Source organism: Condylostylus longicornis, unplaced genomic scaffold (genome assembly GCF_029603195.1).
Source record: "Condylostylus longicornis isolate FDR11 unplaced genomic scaffold, ASM2960319v2 ptg000013l, whole genome shotgun sequence".
Classification (NCBI taxonomy): Eukaryota; Metazoa; Arthropoda; class Insecta; order Diptera; family Dolichopodidae; genus Condylostylus; species Condylostylus longicornis.
In genome coordinates this window covers 5,361,069-5,375,424 of record NW_026577982.1, presented here as the reverse complement: position 1 = coordinate 5,375,424, position 14,356 = coordinate 5,361,069, and the positions used below count along the sequence as shown (strand labels likewise).

The 14,356-nt window shown below is 25.9% G+C and overlaps 1 long non-coding RNA gene across 1 annotated transcript in view; it reads left to right on the top strand.

Moving 5' to 3' along the window:
* Positions 1-8,860, top strand: part of LOC129605611 (uncharacterized) — an 87,887-nt gene extending 79,027 nt beyond the window's left edge. Inside the window, exon 4 of the long non-coding RNA XR_008696729.1 lies at positions 8,735-8,860. This is a non-coding gene — a long non-coding RNA (uncharacterized LOC129605611). The remainder of the gene's footprint in view (positions 1-8,734) is intronic.
* The last annotated feature ends 5,496 nt before the right edge of the window (positions 8,861-14,356 follow it).

Sequence of the window (14,356 nt, the reverse complement as noted above, 5' to 3'; positions counted from 1 at the left end):
GTACTTTCTTTTTCATTGATTGTTTGAAATTCAAATTACCTACCTCAAACCTTAAGGCAATTTAACCAATTTTTATATACGATTATTTAAATTGTTTGATTTTTTTTTTCAATATAAATTTTCGAAAAATTTATTTACAAAAAAAAAATTCAAAACAATTACGAGAATCTAGTCTAAAATTTTTACAATGAATTTAGTTTCTGCTTCTTTTTGTTTTACTTTTGGTAAGTAGTGTATAGATATTGAAAAATCATTGTTTTGTTAATTAGAACAAAAGTGGGTATTTAAAAAAAAAATGGCACGATTTTCATAATCTAAACTCTAATATATAGATAAGCATATATAGAATATGTGTATGTACATATATAAGAAAAAAATATTTGAAAAGATTGGCAGCAATTTTGCCCTAAAGATTAATGGCTTTTAATTGAAGATTGAATTTTTCCAATCATTTTGTTCCTTTTATTTTATTTGTGTATGCTTTTTTAAAAAAAAGTTTATCGTAACTTTCATTTTACCATTTTGTTGCTGGAGAACAAAAGAATAAATTGAAGTATAAAAACCAAGAATTAAGATTCCTTTCTATTATATCCGAAAAGACTTGAATAGAAGCTATTAAGAAATAGTAAATTTTTTTAAATAAATTTTAAGTGGTTGGAATAAATAAAAATCGTATATTATTTTGTATGTCTAATGGATGAGATTGTTGTATACATACATATATAGCAATAAAAGACTGAAAATAGAGTGAAAGTTGTCTCTATTTTATTTAATTAATTTTGAAATATTTTCTTTAAAGATATAATCGATTTGAACCATTTCGAGTGACTTAATTGATTTGAAAGAGAAATAATTGCGATCAAAAAATGAAAAATTACTTAAATTGATTTTCAGAGGAATTAAAAAAATTTTTTGATGTATTAATTGATTTTGCTTAAAATTTGTCGCTCAAATTCCTGGGTTTTCAAACTAAAACAATGCTTAAATAGTGGAAAAAACAATAGCAGTATGTTATTGTAATTTTATTAAAGTAATACTCCTAGATAGAGGTCGTTTCCCAGTGTATCAAATGCGTGCAACTGACGTTAGTCACGAACTCCAACGCAATATAACTTATGCGTCACAAATTTCAATATATACGTTGCCAACGCAACTGATTATTTTAGTTGCTTTAGTTATCACTTAGGCTGATGCGTAAGTAAGAAATAATATTGAAATGTCAATTGAGAAAATTGCTTAATTGCAGGTAATTGTCATTTTAAAATTTAAATGAATTGATAATTGTCATTTTAAAATTTAAATGAAAGATTTGACATGATTGTCAAATCTTTCAATCAAACTGGGAAACGGCTAAAGTGTTCTTGAAATTATGAATAAATAATGAATGAAGCTAATAAATAATGAAAATGAAGCTAAAACCAAAAATAACTGTTTTAACAAAATTCTTTGAACTTTATAGAAATAAAGAGTTTCGAGTTTAATACAGATCCCGATTTAAAGGAGGACATTTTCAATGAAAATCATATTTGTGGTCGAGTAACTGGAAAACAAGTAAAGTCAGAGTATTTGTCCGCACGATTGCTCAGAGATTTATCCAGAAATTAAAATTGTATTAAGGTAGATACCCTTATTTTTATTACTGACAGAACTCTGAAATACTGAAATATATTGCGGTAATGAAAAATTTTCTAATTATTAAATTTAAATTATGTATTTTCAAATTATTACGAAATATTTTTGTATTAAATAATCTTTGATCAATTATTTTATGTAAGCTATTGTGGTGAGCTCATGTTAAATATAAAATATTGACATTATCAAGAATGTCATTTTCTAAAAATTGAAAAAAAAATCAATTTTTACATAATCTTATTTAGATTTTCTAAAAAACAAAAAAAAATGTGTCAGAAGATATTTAATAATTTAAATAAATGTAGAACTCACTTATTTTTAACATAATTTATGTACATAACGTATACGTAGCATAGCAGACTCAGTCTCCATAGTTCATTGAATCGAAAATAAAGAAATGATTAGCAACATTGAACATAACAATACGCCAATTTAATATCACTATGAATTTATCTAGTACAAATGTAATTTTTATACAAAAAACCAAATCAAATTTAATTTTTTTTTATTCTTCTACTTTTATAACTATATAGAAAACATAATTTTAAATTCAATTGTGACACATACCAATTGTCATATGAAACTGAATTGTCAAAAAATATTTATTTGAACATATTCGATGATCATTAAATTGTCATTATAGGCGTCATGTCATTATTGTTTTCGTCGCAATTCACAATAAATTATTATTATTATGTGTACATAGTTTGTGTTAAATTTGAAGTGCTTTATGTATACTTTTGTTTTCAGATTTTTGCGCATATAAACATTCCAAATCTACATCGTACAAGTAATATACAAGTTTTTTTTTTTGCATATTCAATAAATAAAATCATATAATGTCATCAATAATATCTTTTTTTTTACTTATACACAAAAGAAACAGAAAATAAGTGCATGTTTTCCCAATAATAAATTGAAAATTAAATTTTTGCAATTTTTTATACTTAGTTCAAAAAATATTTTATTTCCAAATGAAATCAAAAGATTAGAGGCGACTTAAAAAAAAAATAAAATTGAAAAAACAAAAATTCAAATAAAATATGAGATTAAGAAGTGACGAAGAAAAAAAAAAAAGAAAGAGTAAAAATAAAATTATATGGACACTTTGTACAATTGCACAATTCCTGACCACATCTATGTCAAATATTAAATATTTATGTACATAAAATGCTCAGATCTGATAAGCCCACACACATATTACATAAATACAAAATTAAAGAAACAAAGGAGGTGAATTGTAAACATAAAAGTATAAATTAGATCAGTTGAAAGTCAAAGGATATTAAAAATACTATATAATATGAATTAATTGTGTTGACTCACTACGTAAACCAAGTAAGCAGAGCATTGTAGTATATATGGTCAGTCGAATGATGCGCAAATCTGGAAATTTTTAAAACAGTTTTGCTAGCTTTATCCGGTTGTAGTAAGTTTCTATGTTTTTTTTTTTTTTTCCTTTGTTCACTCCTAGAAGGAGCATAGGGCTAGTGCATGATTTCTCATGCACTAGTTTCATAGCGTCATAGGGTTTAACTAGGTAGGTGACTAGCCTGCCGTAGTTAAGTTTCTATGTTACTTAACCACAATAATACGTAATGTATGACATAATATGACATAAAGACGTAATGCGTGACAATGCACTGCAATAACACGTATATGTATGACATTACGTGTGACAATTTAATTAGAAGTGGAAAATTCTTTCCTATCCTCCAGTTGTCAAGTAATGGGGTTAACAAATGCATAATATAAAGTGCGCTTTTTTTTAGTTTGTACACAAACCACATATATTATTGTATTTGTGGTCTCCTAATTGCCAATTCTGTTACTGTAACACATATGATACAGAAGTGTACGTTTCTTTCCATTATTTTTTTCACTCAGTATACAACTAGAAAACAAAAACGAATTTTTTTTCTGATTTGAAGATTTAATTGAATTTTAGCGAGTGAGTGTCAGACATACTTTTTGACATTTCAATAATTTAATTGTGAATTTTCTTTTCTTTTGTTTATTGCGTTTGTTTTTCTTTTCTTCCATTTATTTACATTTTTTTTTTACTTTTCTAGCTTAAGTTAAATTACGTTGTATCCACGCTATCAGCTAACTTTGACATTTTTTTTTTTAAAAATAACAAATTTTTATTTTATACTTTTGAAGTTTTTAGATATAAAAAAGAAGAGATATAAAAAACATAACAATAATTGAATTAGAAAACTCAAATTGTCATAGTCTCGAGAAGTTGTCATTGGACTTGTAGAATTTTTTATTCTAAAGGGTTTTATAACAGATTATGCAAGAAAATTTGTTAACTTAATTTGAGAAATTGTTTATTATACGTTTCACTTAAGTGAATTTAGAATTAAATTTTGTCGTAATGACTCTATTGTGAACTAAATTAGTTGGATTTTGTGGTAACGTCGTATATACACATTTAAAATCTACAACTCCTAAAAGTATGCAATTGAATAAAATTTACAATTATTGTTCACAAAACAGTGTGTTAGCCTTACCACTTACTTTTAGTAACATGTTAAAAAATTAGTCGTACGATAATTCAAGGCTACAAACGAAAAACGGTCTTGACTTGTATATGTTTGAACAGTCTTCTACTTTAAAGAAATAACAAGGTGTTGTCATTCAAAACGATATAGTGTTGTCGTTTTTAGATCATGATATAGTAAACTCCATTTAATATCTGTTGCCCTACTAAAAAGAAAATTATGCACGTACATTTATTTTCATGTCTTTTAATACTCTTGCAGCTACGATAAATAACAAGACATGATGTGTATAATAAATTTTTATATTTATGATGTCGTCAAATACATAAAAACTGTTATATTTTTAATTTTTATATAGTTATACACCTATTAATTTATTATAACTATATATGAGACATTTTTTCATTATAATTAAAATGCATAATTTAAAAGCAAGTACTTAATTACATGCATAGAATTAAAAATAATTTAATCATATTATTTATGTTTTATATGATATTGAAAATGCTTGACTAAAATTGAATAAGTACCACGCATACACACATATATTAGTTATACGTATAACAAGTATTCGTAAGTACAATAAATATTTTAATAAATAGCGTGCGAGACACTTAAAATTTCTCAGTTATTGAAGTTCAGTTATGAGGAAATACTTACGTTTTATATAAGAGGATGATAAATTAACTTTGAAAATATTAACATTAAAATTTTTTAATTCTTGTGGTACTCAGACACACGACATTCTAGTTTGTATCTATGTGAAATTGAGTTGTACTTGTAAGATGAAAGTTGAAAGAATTTACACAGAATGAAGGAAAAAACTTCAATTCAACTTTAATGTTGGCGTAATTATTATAAAAGTTTTACAGTTACAAATTAAAAAGTAGAATTTTCAAGATTAAAAACATGTTGAAAGATTTTCTTCTGATATTTACAAGAATATTTTCTCATTTAACAGAACCTTCATTTACAAATTTACATTATAGTGTTATGATTAGCATATTTATTGTATGTATATCATAAAATGTGAATGAAAACAAGATGATCTTCATACAAAAAATTTTTTTACTTAACTATCTAGTTTTACTTTATTTAAGGCAAAAATTATTACATAATAAGCATATGTTGAGAGTTTTAAAAAAATGTAATTTTGATATTATTTTTTTAATTATGAATAACGGTTTAATTTGTTCTTCTTTCATAATGGAATTGAATACAAAATCTTTGTAAATATAAGTGTGTGAATTAAAAAAAATTACGTAAATTTTATTAAATAATCAACCTTAATTGTATTACAAATTTCAGAGTTTCCTTAAATACTTAAAATTAAAAAAATATTTAAATGTGTTCTCAAGAGATGTCGTAACAGGCATATCGTATACGAGTTTGAGCCCCAAATTGCAGCATAATTCCAGTTAAAATTATAAATCCAGAAACAGAAACCTTTATATGAGGCTAAAGCACTCATTTTTATTAACATTTTTATGAAAAAAGCAATAATTATTACTAAACTCTGGTAACCAATAATACGAGTATGACATATACTCAGTGCTTATGTTGATTAGAATTTTATTTTAGAACGAGTTATGCTATGAATTACTAACGCAACTCAATTTTTTTTTAAATTCTGGTAATGTAAAATTGATTTGAAAATTGTGATCACAATTGTATATGAAGGAGAAGAAAAAATTTCACCCTTCTGTGATGGGAAAAAAGAGAAAAAACTACTTGTTTCTTGCTGTTTAAGGTCCTTCGTTATGATTTGACGAAAAAATTCGATGTTTATTTTACAGATGCATAATAATAATTTTACTCAAACTTAGTTTTATTTAATTGGAATTTCCTTTTGTTTTGAACAAAAATCATCTTATGACGCATTCTTGTGCGACCCCAACAATAGCAACAAAATGACATTTTACACATAAGAAAACAAAAGAATTAAGTTGAAAACTTGATATGGGTATAAGTTCACTTATCCATAAACATTTCTCAAGTTTTAACACACGGAATGGTGACGCAAAATGTGAAAATTTAAGAAAAAACAAAAAAAAGGTTTTTCGTCATTTTATCCAAGAATTGTTCCGAAATTTTTCGGAGCAATTCAATTAATTTATGATAAAGATAAGTTCTTAGCGAGATTACTGTTAATGCAAAGATATGACTTCGGTATAAAGATAAGGCTAGAAAAGTTTGTCACTTTAGGTCTGTTTTTAAATGGGAGGCAGAATTGTTTGATATGCAGTAGGAAAAACAACGAAATGGCGATGATAGGTTTTTTAACTAGCCAATATAGGCTTCCCTAACATTTGCACAAATTGGAAATGACTGCAAAAAATTATTCCATGACGAGAATGAGTCGACTAAAGATATTTTTTTGGTATTGAACTGCAATTTCGAATGGATTGCAATGTGACTTCTATATTTTTACAGAGACCTGAAATTCTTTCTCCTAAATTGTTGGATTTAATACTTCCGCAAATTACAGAAAGTGTGAATCTATCATGAATCTTGTAAGAGGTGTGTTGTTACAGATTTATGCCTGACACGACTGCTAAATTGAAATGTCATTTAAACCAGTCGCGCATTTTCATTTGCTTATGCATTTTAAAATTAAATTGAACATTTTTATTGTTATACACACAATATCAAAGATTGCCCATATTAAATCAACCGCAAACTTTCAATACCTGCACAAACATGTTAATGTTAATATATACAAAGAAGGTACAAATGTACGTACACATTTTAATAACACAACAAAAGAATATTTAGAGAGAACAAAATGCTTAATATCAACAACAAAAACAAAAAAGGTCAACGATCAAATTTTTCTCATATACTTACATACTCAATATGCACGTACTTGCTAAAGAAGCTTTCAGAAGTTCATGTTTTACTGATGTTAACGTTATCGACGTTGTTAGATTGTGTGTACTACAACTTTTTTTTTGTTTTGTTTTTCGATAATTTGATGTTTTCCCTTCTATTTTTTCTACTCAAACTTACCAACTTTCTCTTTAAGAATCGACACATTTAAGAATGTTTTCGTTATTTTAGTGTGATTTAGTTGTTAAAATTTCGGTTTTCATTTTTTTTGGTTTACTTCTACGGTAAATTATTCAATTACTGCGAGAATCACTATTCATTCGTTCTATCATCTGAGAATATTTTAACAATATTAAATTACAAAATGCTCACTCATTAAATAAAAATATCAATTTAAGCTCAAAAATGTCAAAACACAAACTTTTAACACTTTTTAATCTTGAATCTTGATTGTGTCTTTGAATAATCGGTTTGGGTTTTGTTGTATTATGGTGGTAAGCACACGTAATTAAATAGAAAGAAAAAACTCATTTGTTTTGTTGTTTTTGTCTCATGTGAAATTTTTACTTTTCTCTCTTTTGTGTTTTTTTTTTGCTAACTACGCTTAATAGAAATGTTGGTATTAATCATCTTAAATTTTGATATAAAAATGATTTTTGTATTTTAATATTTTTGGCTGGAGGTGGAATTTTGACCTAAAAAATGGGAGAATAAATAAAAATGAAAAAAAAAAAAGTAGAAAATATTTGTGTTAAGATGATGGTTTATTTTGAATTTAAATTGATTGTGAGTTTTTGTGTGAATGACGTCTGCACAGATGATACGAACATTTTTATGAGTTATGCATACAAACATGTATGAAATTGAAATTTAATACAAGAATATTGTTCGTTTTCTAAGTGTTATACAATTTGTATGTACCTACACTTTGTTGGTGTACTTGTAAGAATGCGTGAATTGGGGAAAAAAACTATTTGTTTGAAATTTTTATTATAAAATTTTTTGGATGTAAGACAAATTTAGAGAAACAAGTGCAAATGGTAGAATAGTGGGAAATTATACTTTTGCTACGAAATTGAATGTGATATTAATTTATGAGCTCATGTGAATTTTACATTAATTCCGAATTAGGTTTTTAATATCCAGTTAAGGGAACATGTAATGCAGATTGGATAATTACTCAATGCGACTTAGGAGACATGCAGCGGTCCCTTATCAGGTATCTTATTATATATATACAGTACATACAAAAGTGTAGTTTTCCTACCAGTGATTTTTGTCTGGTTTAAAGTTTGAAGTATATGGAAGTCCACGGATTTTGTTTGATTTTATAAACCGAATTTCATCCACTCACATCATCAGGCAATATTTAAGCAGTTCCTTTAGTCTTTGAACTAAATATTTCACAATTTGACACCTTTATTTAAATTAGTTTAAGGGTGCCCTGCAGATGTGGAAGGTTTCCATATCCGCAGATGTGGAAATAGCTTCACATATTTAATTTACATTGTATTTACATTCTGTCTAGCAGGTGTTTGTGAGAGGTCTGTAACTATTTTCATGTAATTATAGTTCGCCACAATTAATATTGCGTATTTTAATTTCGATTTGCTATGTTGTTGAAGTTTTTATTGATCGTCTATTTTTTCGCGTTTAATGTGATGTAAGATTGCTGAGTATTGCTTAAATTTATTTTTAAAATCTTTTATAAAAAAAAAACTTTAAAATCATTTAAAATAATTGTAATTTTTTTTATTTCTTTTTAGCTAATCGACTATTTTACAGAAAAATCGTAATTTATCAGGAATTTTAAGCGAAACAAAGGGAAAAAAAAACAATATTTAAAAATGAATTCCGGCGTCATTCTTTGAATAAACTAAAAATAAAATAAGGTGAGTTGAATTTTTTTTTGTTCAAATGTAACACCCTTTTTTCTAATGTTAGTTATAAAATGAAATATTTTTGTTCATTTATTCTAAAATTCTACCAAATAATAAAAAAAAACCTGACAATTTTCTAAAATCTATAATAATCAATCAAATAGAAAAAAGGGAGATAAATTATAAAAAATTTTTAATGGCATCAATCATTTAACTCAGTTGCTTCTCAATTGCTAGACGAAAAAAAATATGGTATCAGTGCTAAAAATTAGTTTGAAGCTCAGATGCAAAAAGTTCTTTAACATGAAAATTTGTATCGTGATAAGATCGAGAAATCCGTTTTCCACTTATAACACTCCACAAATTCACTGTTGAAGCTGTTTGAAGTTTTATAACCTGGTTAGCTTAAGTAGATCAGTGGGCTTCCTTAATAGAGAAATCATGGAACGTGACAGTTTTTGGAGAAATTTTAAAATCCGCGTCAATTTAAGTTTTGCACATTACACTTTCCCCTAGATTTTGAATTCAACTGACTTTTGATTAATCAGGAAACTTCACTTTATTCACACTTTAGTTTAAGCTTGTATTTGATGGTTCAAGAGTTCCTAAAAGATTACGGAATTTTGTATAAAAAAAATGTAGACATCTTGTTTGGTCCGTTGGTAAAGGAATGTTGTATTTTAACAATTGTTAAATGCTCCTACCGTAAAGCCGTGCCAAAAGATATTTTTACTCCGAGCCGATTAGATATTTATACTCCTAGCCGTATAGTTCTATACCAAAAAATATTTTTACGTAATCTTTTAAAGTAATCCGAAGAAATAATCGGGGTCGTCCAGTGAATTGGGTTGATCAAATAAATGAGTTGAATCTGTTAATCCGTTAATTTACTGGCGTGATGTAACTGACTCAACTTGTCATTCGATCAATATGACTTACCGGCAATAAGTTAATATGAGCCCATTTCATCAGTATTATATATTATGTTTAGGTTTCTTCGACTCCTTTTTCGGAAACCTTTTCGATTTATTGACTTAAGTATTTTTTTTATACCCTTGAGTAGATTTTACCAACTTCGTAATTTCACTTTTTTCTATTGTCTGAGATATAAAGACATGACAACACACACAACATATGCAAACGATCCTTAAGCTATTTTCGTAATTAGTTTCTTTATATTTATTTTTTTGTGTGTTAGTATGCATATAGATTTTTTTTTTATGAATAGATGCTTCAAGAGATCTATAAAATTCTTAACAATTTTTTAAATGAGAAGCAGACGGCGGTCATCGGTAAATTCTCAAAAGGATTCTTTTTCTTATTTTACTTCATCTTCTTTATATCTTTTCTCTTCTTTTCAATCGCTACTGATTATTTTTAAAGTTATAAAATCCTATATAACTTTAGTACACCCATTATTTTTTTTTCAGAATGGTTTTTCAATAAAAATCATGTGGTTTTAAATTGCTGGTATTCATTTAATTTTTTTACATAAGTAAATTTCGCGCAATAGAGATGAAAATTGAAGCATCCGGTTTGTCTATTCACAGTTTTTTTTTTTTTTTTTAAATATTTTTAAAGGTGGAAATAATTCCTTTGTTTTCCATTTTTATTTTTACAATATTACGTTCAATTTTGATGGGCGTTTATATCAATTAGATGAGAAATCCTGTGGTGACTTGAATTTTTCTTAATAAAAAATTATTTTGTAATAACTATAATATTAAAAAATAAGGTGGATTTAAATTGGTTTTTCATCATAATTTCGAACAAATTTTTTAGTTTCTCTTTATGTAAGTACCCATATTATTTTATTTGCTACACATACCTTAGAAGGATATTGAATCGATACTTTAGAATTTTACAAAGAAAAGACAAATAAGAGCAATTCAAAAACTTCTAAAAATAAATTTTAATGTAATTACAATCACATTTTTTCTTGGAATTTATAACATCTTACTTTGAATAATTTGTTGTAGTTGCGATTCTAAAAGTAATCGAAATTGATTTTAAGATGAAGATGAAAACGTCCTTTTTTTCAAAATACAAGATTACTCCTGAGAAACGTCTTACTGATAAAAGTAACAAACTATTAAGAACTGTTTTGTGACATGTAACATCTACAGCTTCTACGTGTTTTCTTCAAGATATTATATATTATAGCGTGATACCAAATATCAAAGAACTACAGTGATCTTGAAACTAAAAAATATATTGTATTTAATCTAGTTACGTCCTTCTAATGTTTGCCTGTTCCAATTATTATTCATGGCAGGAATCCAACAAAATTTCCAATTACATTTCCAAGTTTTCCAATTATTATTTTATTAAGAACTTTTTAGCTTTTCCTAAACGTTCTTCCCTATCTTTCAGATTGTATCCCCTTCCGTGCTTTCTTTAACATTTCGCAATGTTTTTGCTATGTAATGAAGAAAATATTAAATTTTTACATTGCGATTTCAGTAAAATTAAAAATTTAGAATTATGGCTAATAATTTTGATCAATTGCTCAACTGTTCATCTGATCAACTGATCAATTGATATTAATATTATTAGAAATTTTTTATTTTATAACTAAAATTGAGATGACAATCGTATTAAAAAACAATTTGTACATTTAACTATAATAATGGCTATTTTGATCCTAAAATCGATTTCTTATAACAAAGAATCGATTTTTTACCGTTACAGTTTTATAACGATCGCATTCAATTTCAGATAATTACTTTAATGTATCAATCAATCTCAATTTGTAATTGTAATTAAATGCAAATTAGAAGTCGCTGCAAGTTTTTAATTTAAGTGTTCTCAGAACTAACTAATCTTAATCATAATAATCGATCAAAAATAAACGATTTCTATATAGAAACAGTTAAAAACGATTAAATAATAAATCTTAAGTAATAATTACATTTAATAAAGTAATTCATAACGATTTTGGATTTTTATTTTATAAAATAAAATTATAATTAATTTTCCAACTCCTAATACAGTACACGTATATAACGAAGATGTAATCGATTCCTCACCCACCTGTTGTTCTTTTTTTTTTTTCTACCATATTTGAATACTAAAACTGCTTGCACATGTCTGTATTTCAATGAACTAAGAGTAAATGAATAAAAAATATAATAATTATTACCAAAAATATCTCACCTGTAACGCGTTTTGATTATGTAGAGAAGAAGAGGAAAAAAATGGAAATGAGAAAAATTAAATAATAAATTTGAATCATCTGCAAAATATCGTGCCTAGCAATTTTTGTTGGAGAGTGAATTTTAACTGTAGTTGTATGTATGTGAATGTACAAATGATAATGAATTTTGAAGTTTTGTGTACAAGATTTTTGTATCGTGTTGCGGTCTCTTTAATAAATTTTTTGAAAAACGAATTTGAAAACTTTGAAATTCCCACGTAATCCTATGTAATATGAAATCGTTTTATTTTATTTTCATTATTTTAAAATTTAATCCAATGTTGCTGATATTCTTGGCCTACCATCATTTTTTTTTATTTGAATTAAATTTTTGCTTACGTCCATTTTTGCTATTCTTTTTGTTTATATATAAATGGGGATTTACACGTCGTTTTGTATTACCATTGCAATACAAGTTAAGATTTAAAATAGTTGATGTTTGAATATTAAATAAATATTCGTATAATATTTTTTATAAGTTATATTACATTTATTATTAAAATCATAATGGTATGGTAATCTTCAAATCCAAATCGATTATGTAATTAAAAAACATTCAATCATTTGAATAAAAGAATTACAAAGTTTAAAGGGATTTTTGTTAAATCATAATATCTAGGATATAGTTAAAAATATTTCAACATTACACTATAATGGATAAGGGAAATTATTGTTTAATTCAATTAAATTTTGAAATAGGGCATTGATTATACGAGGTGATTAGTTTCTTAGGATTTGCAATTTGTAACATAAGTAAATGAAATCGATTTAAAAATGAAATCAAGTTAGAGAAGTTTTGTAGATATCAATCGTTATTATTTACTTTTTTTCATGTAATTTTCCTTTCAATCCATATTTTTTGGAATAATGTTGGCCGCAGTTAAATTGATCTATGCGAACAGTAAAATTTTAAGCCATTTTTTTTAAATATTTTGGCTGAAATGACTTTATTCTGATATTGCTATACTGATGTTGTTTGATATTATTTTCAAAGGCTCCATATATGTTGGATGCTCTATGGTAACAAGATCTTTCATATACTCTCAAACAATAATTTGAAGATTTCAACTCTAATGAATACGATGGTCAATAGCCACTCTTAAAACAAGAAATAATTTGTTCACCAAGCTGGTTTTCAGTTGTAAATGGTAGCTGTGTTCGGGCGCCAGTTTCTACTTAGAGAAATAGTATATCAAACTGAGTTGATTTCAGTTACAAATTACTCATAAAGTGTCAAAAATGAAAATACGAAAACCAAAGCAATACACACTAAAAAAATCACCTCTTATTTTTTCTATTTAATTCTATAAAATATCGTTTCCGTTCGTGCTATTCGTGAAATTGGTATTCGTACTTAGGTCATGAGTGAAAAATTGCTGTATTGTGTACAATTATAGCAACTAACGGTTGGCACTCTTTATTTTAAGATAATTAGAAGCAAAGAGTTATTTACAAAATCTTAAAATTTCCAGTGAAAATTCAAAATTTCATCTTCTAAATCATTAAATATTCAATCTATTTAGCAATTAAATTCTAAATTTTAATATTTTCATATTAAAAATTTTTTTTAAATACTAAAAATATTAAGGAAATTTTATATTTGAAAAATTTTACTATTAAAATTTTAATATTTTTAACATTATTGTTCGTAAGGAATTTTATGATTTTAATATTGCTTTTTTTTTAATGTCATGATGTTTGGTTGAGTGGCTGAGAATTGCGACTGCCTGCAACAAAGAATATACGTTATTTTTTGTTTTTATTCTCATTTCATGTTGATTTTGCAGGAATTTTTTTTTTACTTATACAATCGCGCGCCTCTGGCGATAAACCTACTTTAATTTCAGTTGTTTCTAGTAATTACTTTACGTCTTTGATTACTTGTTGTTATTCTCATTCTCTTGTTTGTTATTTTTATTACAATATTAGAATTATCGTGTGTCTAAAGATGAAAAAAAAAAACGAGAATATAAAAAGAAAAATTTTTAGATTTTTAAATAGTTTTTGCTTTTAAAAATTTCGAATTGCAAAAACAAAAAAAAAACGCAAAATATAAAAAGGCTTTTAGTGAAGTGTTAAACTGGTTTTTTTTATAACATTAAATTTAGATTCTTATATACACGTATACTTACTATGTATTTCAATAGTTATGTACTCATAGTTTTCATTGTACTCTCAGTGTTCGTATTATCATTAGTAAATGGGTTCAGTTTAATCGATTTTATATATACTTAGGTATTTTTTATATCGCATTTTTTCTAATAAACTGGTAAAGAAAAGAAACTGGTTTTATTCTGTTATTTATAATTATT